The sequence below is a fragment of the Capsicum annuum genome, chromosome 10 (genome assembly GCF_002878395.1).
Source record: "Capsicum annuum cultivar UCD-10X-F1 chromosome 10, UCD10Xv1.1, whole genome shotgun sequence".
NCBI lineage: Eukaryota > Viridiplantae > Streptophyta > Magnoliopsida > Solanales > Solanaceae > Capsicum > Capsicum annuum.
The window spans coordinates 136144828-136155772 of NC_061120.1; positions in this window are offsets into that span (position 1 = coordinate 136144828).

The following is a 10945-nucleotide window of genomic DNA, read 5'->3' on the forward strand; positions in this document are numbered from 1 at the left end:
TTTTCATTTATAATTATAAATAGCTAAATTCATAAATTCCTGACAATCATGATATAATAAAATAAGCTCATGTTAGTTACTTTAGAGTAGAATTATTCAAAGAATAGTATGTTAAGAAGTTTATTAGCAAAGTGAAAAAGGAGAAAAATTTCCAAGAACTATGCCATCCTAAAGGTGAAACTGGTGAGGAAAAGAATCCGTGATAGGGGGTAACCAGAGTAGAGGCGTTGTTTAGGGAAAAAGTATCCAAATTACCATGCTAATAGTGACCGAAAAATATGTTATTTAAGAATAATCTAGTATATAGAGATCTAAGATGACCATATTTTGTTATGTATATGATTGGAGGGAATATTTTGAAGATAGCATCATATGAAGACTGAATATTTACTTATCTGATGAGATGATAGATAAATTTAAAATACTTGTTTGGTATATACTTAAGGATATAGAAATAGCAGATATAAGAAAAATTATATACGAAAAGGTATTTCATTTTAATGAAGAGTTATTAAGTTCTATAGAAAACTTACACTTATATAATGATAGCTACTGCTCATATTTAGATAGTTATAATTTAGATGGATATTATAAAAATTAAAAAATGATAGAATATATTAGAAGAGTTAGAGAAAAACAAAGTTGGTTATATGAAGAAATTAATTACAGAAATCAGTTTAAAAGAGAAAAAAGACAATTTGAAGAAAAATTACTTAGAATAAAATTAACCTTACAAAAAGGAGATACAAATGATAGTTTATATAATACTATATATGAACAACAAATGTTAATAAATCACATAGATAACATAAAATTACATATCAAATATAGTACGATTAGAATAAATTATTACACGGAATTTTGTAAAATTACAACTACTATAGGATAAAATGATAAACTACGAATACTTAGAATATTGGAGACAAGATATGGAGCAAATAAGATTAACAGAAACCATTATGAAAAAGAATCTACTTGACTACATAATAACTAAAAATTCTGTAATTAATTTCTTCATATAGCCAACTTTGTTTTTCTCTAACTCTTCTAATATATTCTATCATTTTTTAATATGTACAATATCCGTCTAAATAATAACTATCTAAATATGAGCAGTAGCTATCATTATATAAGTGTAAGTTTTATATAGAACTTAATAACTCTTCATTAAAATGAAATACCTTTTCAACAACAACAAACAATAACAACAAACCCAGTGTATTCCCACATAGTGAGGTCTGGGGAGGGTAAAATATATGCAGTCCATACCACTACTCCGAGGAAGTAGCAACGCTGTTTTCAATAGAAATAACTTTTCATATATAATTTTTCTTATATCTGCTATTTCTATATATTTAAGCATATACAAAACAAGTATTTTAAATTTATCTATCATCTCATCAGATAATTAAATATTCATTCTTCATATGATGCTATTTTCAAAATATTTCCTCCAATCATATACATAATAAAATATGATCATCTTAGATCACTATATACTAGATTATTCTTAAATAACATGTCCTTCGGTCACTATTATCATGGTAATCTGTATATTTTTTCCCTGAACAGCGCCTCTACTCTGGTTACTCCCCTATCACAATTTCTTTGCCTCACCGGTTTCACCTTTAGGATGACATAGTTCTTGGAAATTTTTCTCCTTTTCCTCTTTGCTAATAAACTTCTTAACATGCTATTCTTAGAATAATTCTACTATAAATTAACTAAGATAAGCTTATTTTATTGTATCATGATTGTCAGGAATTTATGAATTTAGATATTCATAATTATAAATGAAAATACATGTTCTGGTAGATTTGATAAATCTGTGCTTTGCTCATCCATAGCTTTTCCTTAGAAATATATCTGTTTTTATTAAATATTCAAAAGTTTCTGTGTACAAGAGAGAAGGCTTGCTTTCAACACATGAAAGTCTTGCCTTAGATTGTTGTATGACTTACATATTTATAATCCTAAAAGATGAAAATGCATAAACTATTTACACTATTTCTAACTTTACATCTGTCAAAAAAGTAAAAAACTAACAATGGTCCTAACTTTACATTTGTCAAAAAGGTGAAAAACTAATAATGGCAAGTGCCAAAAAAACTAAAAAAAGTCAAAAATAGTAAAGACTAATAATGTTACACAATTATTTACGTATCTTAAGTCAAAAAGACTATTCATATGTCATGTCATTTAATATATTCAACGCTAATCTCTGAATTTCCTTCGTTGTAACTGAATTTTGTATTTTTCTTGTTAACCACCATCGTACCTTTGTATTATCTGTTCGTATAATAAATTTGTTATATACAATATATGGATCAAATGCTAATAAACACTTATATAATGAACATAATTTTTTTCTATTTATTTTCCATTTTATTTCTGTTTCATTAAACGTTTCTGAGTAGTATCTACAATGATGTGCTAATTTTTCTTCTTTATATCTATATTTAAGTACTCTTCCATAATTATATTCACTTGCATCTGCTTCTACTATATACCTGGGGCTAAGCTTTTCCCTCTTCCCAAACCTCATCACACCCTTCATGGGTGAAACTCGAAGGAAAACACAATCACCAACACCAAAACTTAAGACACGAAGTCTACGATCATCATAATACTTCTGCCTACTTAAGACCGCTCTAAGTCTATCCTGAATGACCTGGACCTATCTAAAGACTCAAGATGCAAGTTCGTACCTTGAGGTCTCACCTCTGAAACATCAAACCAACCTACTAGAGAGCGACAACGCCTACCATACAACGCCTCAAAAGGATCCATATCAATACTGGAATGGTAGCTATTAATATGTGCAAACTATGCTAAAGCTAAATGCTGCTCCCATTGGCCACCAAAATCCATCACGCACGAGTGGAGCATACTTCAAAACATTGATAGTCCATTCTGAATGGCCATCAATCTGGCGTGAAACACTGAACTAAGATCCACTCGAGTACCTAACTCATCCTGAAAAGTCTTTCAAAAGTGAGATGTGAACACAAGACCTCGATCTGAAATAATGGACACCGGCACACTATGCAGACGCATAATCTCATGAATGTAGATACGGGTCAACCTCTCAGCACTAAATGAGACTTGAATTGGAATAAAATGAGCTGACTTGGTCGATCGATCTACGATGACCCAAACACTGTCAGAACCATGAGATGTATACGGCAAACCAGTCTCAAAGTCTATAGTGATGTGTTCCCACTTCCACTCAGGAATGGGTAACCTCTGAAGTAAACCACCAAATCTCATATGCTCGGCCTTCACCTGCTGACAACATAGGCAACGAGACACAAAATCTGCTATATCTAGCCTCATGCCACCCCACCAGTAGTGTTGTCTGAAATCATGATACATCTTAGTCACACCTGGATGGATGGAATATCTAGAACAATGGGCCTCCTCCAAGATCAACCTAATTTGATCACCACTCTCGGCATACAAACTCAGCCCTCAATCCTCAAAACTTAATCTAAATTAGGTGAGGCTTCCTTAGACTTTCCACTCAATATCTTATCTCGAATCAATCTCAACCCAACATCATCAAATTAATGAGCTCAAATCTGCTCCAACAAAGAGGGTCTATCATCCACAAGTGCCAAAACATGCCCTGGTGTTGAAATATCAAGCCTGACCATCAGATTAGCTAAAGGCTAAACCTCCAAGGCCAACGACCTCTCCTGAGTCAAAAGATGCACCAAGCTACCCATGCTAGCCGACTTCTAGCTCAAGGTATCCACAAGCACATTAGCCTTTCCCTACTGGTAGAAAATAGTCAATTCATAATCCTTAAGCAACTCAAGCCAACGACGCTGTATCCTAAGAAGATCTCATTGATAAAGAAGTACAAAAGGCTATGATGATCTGAGAAGATCTCACAATGGAATCCATTCAAGTAGTGCCTCCAAAACTTCAAGGCAAACACAACTGCGCACAATTCCAAATCATATGTAGGATAATTTCTCTCATGAGGATTCAATTGACGAGATGCATAAGAAATTACCTTACCCTTCTGCATCAACACACACCTAACCCAACACCTGAAGTATCACAAAAGACAGTAAAGCCACGCCCTCCTTAGGCAAAGCTAATATAGGAGCTGAAGTCAATAAATCCTTGAGCTTCAGGAAGCTCGCCTCACAAGCTTCGGACCACTGAAAATAAATCTTCTTCTGGGTCAACTCGGTCAATGGAGCTGCAATGGATGAAAAACCATCAACAAAACATCGATAATACTCAACCAAGCCAATAAAACTCCGAATCTCGATGGGCGAAGTAGGTTTATCCCAAATCACGAACCGCTGCAACCTTAGCTGAATCACCATAATACCTTTCTTAGTCACCACATGACCCAAGAAAGAAAATAGACACCAACTAAAACTCACACTTAGAGAACTTAGCAAACAATTTCTTGTCCCTCAATCTCTAAAGCACAATCTATAAATGCTCCTCTTGCTCAGCCCCACTCTTGGAATAAACCAAGATATCTTCTATAAATACCATAATAAAAGAGCTAATATACGTTCAAAACACTTATTCATCAACTCCATGAATGAGGCAGGGGAATCGGTCAACCCAAAAGACATGACCAAGAACTTATAATGACCATATCGAGTCCAAAAAGCTATTTTTGGAATATCCAAAGCTCTAATCCTCAACTAGTGATAACCGAACCATAACTCAATCTTCGAAAACACCACAACGCCCCAAAACTGATCAAATAAATCATCAATGCGAGGAAGAGGATACTTATTCTTAACCATCACCTTGTTCAACTGCGATAATCAATACATATCTTCATAGACCCATCCTTTTTCTTTACATACAAGACAGATGCACCCCAAGGTGAAATACTAGGTCGAATAAATCCCTTATCTAACAACTCTTATAACAGATCCTTCAGTTTCTTTCAACTCTGTTAGGGCCATCCTATAAGAAGAAATAGAAATAGGCTCGGTGCCCGACTTAACATCAATAATAAAATCAATATCTCAATTCAAAGGCATACTAGAAAAGTCCGTAGGGAACACTTCCATAAACTCACAGGCAACACGGACAGAATCCAAGAAAGGAAGCGAAACAACACTTGTGTCATGAATATGGGCCAAGTAAGATAAACATCCCTTCTTAACCAATTTATGAGCCTGAACATAAGATATAACCCTCTTAGGACCTGAATTAAGTGTACCCTTTCCAAGCTATCCTTGTCACACCAACTAAAGCAGTCATAGTCCTAGCAAAATAATATAAGACAACTTGATAAGGAGCCAAACAATCCATATCCAAAATAACATCAAAATTGACCATATCTAACACAATCAAGTGTACCGAATTTTCATGTCCGACAAAAGTCATAACACAAGATCGGTACACCCGATCCACCACTAAAGAATCATCTACCGAGGTAGATACATCAATAGGCATGGTAAGAGGCTTCCTAAAAGAATCAAAACCCGGAGAAAAATATATAGACACATAGAAGAAAGTTGATCCAGGATCAAATAATAATATGCAGGTCTGAAACAAACGGAACGGCATCTGCGATCACAGCATCTGAAGTGTTCGCCTCATATCTGACTGATATAGCATAGCACTATCCATGACTACCATCTGGCTCAGTGGCCCCATACCACCAACACGGGCTCTACTATCTCTACCTCTAGCATCTTTGGTAGAATACCCACCTCTCACAGTTGAAATAAGGTTATCTCTAAATGCATGGCAAGTACAGTCCTTGGCCACATGGCCAATCTCATCACACACATAACAACCTCTGCGACTAGTCTTAATAGGAGAAGGTACAACTAGGCCTGAATGGCTACCCTGAACTGCTGGACTAGAAAGTCCACCATATGAACTCTGTAATGCTGCCTGTACTGGCCTACCATAGTATCCATGAGAACCTCTAAAATTTCTGCCTCAAGAGGTCTAAATCCTGAACTCACCAAAATATCGCGCCTTCTTGGCGCCTCCCTGAGATGCACTAAGAATATCCTCTGTCATCTTAGTATGATCCACAATACTCTAAAAAGAAGCCCCAAAAACACAACTATATGAAATATAGCCAACAAAAGAAAGACAACCTAACCCTTCACAAATTTTTGAATCTTCTCAAACTCGGTGGAAATATTATCTTAGAAATATCAAGATAGGGTATGGAAGCATGCCTTACACTCAAAAACTGTCATGGAGCCCTGCTCCAAATTATCAAACTCATCCCACATATGATCTCTCAAACTAAAAGGCACAAATCTCTCCAGAAAGGCATCAACAAACTGATCCCATGACAACTCAGGAGCATTAACAAGCCTACAACCAACAAATGCTATCCAATAATCTCTCGCTGTATCTCTCAACTGATAAGAGGTATAAGCAACTCCATTTACGTAGAAAGAGTGAAACACAACTCAGAATACAGGGTATGAAAAAATTTCACACGATAAAGAATGAAACGAGGGAATTTTCCTAAAGACATCCTATAACCTCTCGAAGATAGATACGGACGTCTACGTACTGATTTGCGAGACTCTATTAGACATCCCATTCTTACACCATTAAGACCAATGAAACCTGGCTGCTCTGATACTAATTTATCACGACCCAAAAATGAGGGTCATGATGACACTTGTAACAACATACCTTGACAAGTAAGCCTATCACCCAAACTGATACGAATAGAGAAAAGGACAGAAATACCCAAGGTAAGGCTTCTAGAATAAAGCCAAACCATATAAGTACTTATAACAATGCGGAAAGAACTTACCCAAAATATCAATCATGCCCAAAACTAGGTGTAAAAAGTGTAAGAACTACTAATACAATCCAAGAGTCAAATATATCAAAAAAATAACCATAAAGGAATAATAACTATCTCCGAGCACTAATAAAGACATAACTAATATAGAAAGATAGAGGTGAACTTCGGATGCATGAATGTCCAACCGCTACCTTGGAAGCTCTAACAACCGCCCGAATCAAGTAAGCTGAGGTACACTTGAGCTAGGACCTGTACTGAAAGGGCACAGTAGGCATGAGTACGGTCCACTTGTACTCAGTAGGTATCATAGGCCGACTAAGCAAAGTAGTAAATAAAGCATACAAAATATACACTAAGGGCACGTCACCTGCAATAAGAAAATATTCCACAACGGTAGCCCACACCGCTTGCACTAACAGTTCTAATATATCTCACATATATTGCAAAAATACATCAAGATATAGAACACAAGTATAGATTATGTCATATATAAAATAGAGCAAGAGAGAACATGTAGATACAAGATCATCAAATACAAGTAAAGAAAGGTAAGATAAATACATAGATGACAAGTCAATAAGGCAATACAACACAACATAAACACAATAAATTAAGTGTAATATATATGATAATGATGATGATTATGCACGAGGTTTTCGCACAACCTTTGGGATCGTCGCACAATCCCCGTATACACCTATGGAGCCAAATCTTCCCCACGTAGGACCCATGGCTGGTTCATCAACCCATATAAAATCCATATATCTCATATCTCCTTTCTGGGATATTCCTCGAAAAGGGTTTTATAAGGTGTTATAATATTTTTAAAAAGGTGTTGCCAGTGTTTCTCAGATGTTGCCATGGTGGTACCAATGTTTTATGAATGAGTTTGATATGAATATGTAATGATCACAACCAATCACAATAAGTATTTTCACAACCAACCACAATGATACATTTCCACAATCACATGAGCCAATATTCACTCGTTATTTTCATTTCATCCATGAATTTCCACGTCTTATATGCCAGTAAAGTATGAATATAATCACAATACACCCATGGTACCACATTAAAAAATACAATACAATTAATCACATGTAGTCATGGCTATCAATGTCACATAGGACCCCACACAGTTAAACATATCACATGATATTTCAATTTCGATAATTACATCACATATAGGCTCCCACACGGGCACAACACGTAGATAGACATTTTTCATGATTATTTCCCACCCTTAACATGCATTTTATACCATCATTTACTACCCATCTCAGTCTGAAGAGTTAATCCATAACCTACCTCGGAAGCCAAAACCGGTCCGCTACACTTGAACCCGCACAACCTTACTTTTCATGAACAATCCTGAACTCTACTAAAAACATCAAATATGAAATAAAATCTATGCATCAAAATATAACCAATGACACCCATATTGACTACTTTTGGGCCAGGGTCAAAACGGACCCCCAAAATAGGTTTCCAAAAAAGAAGGGAAAAATTGGAACTTTACTTCAAAAATATGTTCCCCATATTTTTAGGAACCTACATCTAAAAATTCAAGTTAAATATTTTGGGAATTCAAATCGATATTAAATCTAAAAGATTTAAAATTATAAAAAATATTCTAACACACTAAAATCGATATTTCGAATCTGCTGGAGAAGTCGGATTTTCCATCCGAGGTCGTTTCAATCAAATATGGGTCCTATACCCATATTTCAAATTTTCTAACTTTTCGATCAATAGGTCGAAATGAGCTCAGGTGAACCAGGACCCGAACCAAAGATCTACTTAGCCTAAAATCAATATTCCGGAGCTGCTAGTACAGTCCATTCGATCATCCATCGTATGGATCAAATTATAACCACATAAGTCCAAAATAAGGCTCTCGAAGCCATCAAAAACAACAATATTGCATAACTGATACAAAAATGCATCAAAAATCATGTCAACCACTCCCACACCCCAAAAATACCATAATGCAACTACGGGGAGGGGTAGAACAGTCAAATCACATAAAATCACAAATTTCACATATTTCATCAAACTTTTAGGTCGTTACATGTACAATATTTATAATATTTTGGTGGATACCGAAATCTGATTTTATTATAATTAGGTGATATGTATATTATTCTTCTAGATTTCAAATAAATTATTAATTTTGCCTCATTGCTAGATATTAAGGTAATTAAGTAAGCTAATAGGTGGGGGTTTTCTTTTGTTTTATTTAACTTCTTATATTCTACGTAGTAACTAGTTAAATTTTTTTAAATTTTTCTAAAAGCTTATCTACTTTAAAACGGTCTTCTCATACTTAACAAATAAATAACAACATAGTTAACAAGATAACATAATTAATAATATTAACAATTAAGTTAACATTTCTAACATTTCTCATTATTAACATATATCTACTTGTATATTTTTTAAATAACATAGCTCTGATACCAATTGTAGTGGGGTGCGGATAGTGTGGGTAACTTAACATAGCTCTTGAAATACTATGTCATAGCATTTGTTTTAACTTTATTAACTTTATGAATTATTCGAAGAATAGCATGTTAAGAAGTTTATTAGCAAAGTGGAAAAGGAGAAAATTTTTCAAGAACTATGCCATCCTAAAGGTGAAACCGGTGAGACAAAGAAGCCGTGATAGGGGGTAACCATAGTAGAGGCACTGTTTAGGGAAAAAGTATCCAGATTACCATGCTAATAGTGATTGAAAAATATGTTATTTAAGAATAATCTAGTATATAGTGATCTAAGATGACCATATTTTTTTATGTATACGATTGGAGAGAATATTTTAAAAATAGCATCATATGAAGAATGAATATTTACTTACCTGATGAGATAATAGATAAATTTAAAATACTTGTTTTGATTATACTTAAGGATATAGAAATAGTAGATATAAGAAAAATTATATACGAAAAGGTATTTCATTTTAATGAAGAGTTATTAAGTTCTATAGAAACTTACACTTGTATAATGATAGCTACTTCTCATATTTAGATAGTTATTATTCAAACGGATATTATACAGATTAAAAAATAATAGAATATATTAAAAGAGTTAGAGAAAAACAAAGTTGGCTATATGAAGAAATTAATTATAAGAATCAGCTTAAAAGAGAAAAAAGACAATAGAAGAAAAATTACTTAGAATAAAATTAACCTTAGAAAAAGGAGATACAAGTAATAGTTTATATAATACTATACATGAACAACAATGTTAATGAATCACATAGATAACATAAAATTACATATTAAATATAGTACGATTAGAATAAGTTATTATACATTAATTTGTAAAATTACAACTACTATAGGATAAAATGATAAACTACGAATACTTAGAATATTGGAGACAAGATATGGAGCAAATAAGATTAATAGAAACACTTATGAAAAAGAATCTACTTGACTACATAAAAACTAAAAATATGTATAGTGCGGGTAACTTAACATAGCTCTTGAAATACTATGTCATAGCATTTGTTTTATCTTTATTAATGTTTTAACTATATGTTCCATATTTCTGGTTTTTATGTAGTCAAGTAGATTCTTTTTCAGAAGTATTTCTATTAATCTTATTTGTTCCATATCTTGTCTCCAATATTCTAAATATTCGTAGTTTATCATTTTATCCTATAGTAGTTGTAATTTTACAAATTTCTGTGTAATAACTTATTCTAATCGTACTATATTTGATATGTAATTCTGTGTTATCTATGTGATCCATTAACATTTGTTGTTTATGTATAGTATTATATAAACTATCATTTGTATCTTCTTTTTTGAAGGTTAATTTTATTCTAAGTAATTGTTCTTCTAATTGTCTTTTTTCTCTTTTAAGCTGATTCATGCAATTAATTTCTTCATATAGCCAACTTTATTTTTCTCTAACTCTTCTAATATATTCTATCATTTTTTAACCTATATAATATCTGTCTAAATAATAACTATCTAAATATGAGTTGTAGCTATCATTATATAAGTGTAAGTTTTCTATAGAACTTAATAACTCTTCATTAAAATGAAATACCTTTTTGTAAATAATTTTTTTTATATCTACTATTTCTATATTCTTAAGTATATACAAAACAAGTATTTTAAATTTATCTATCATCTCATCAGATAAGTAAATATTCATTCT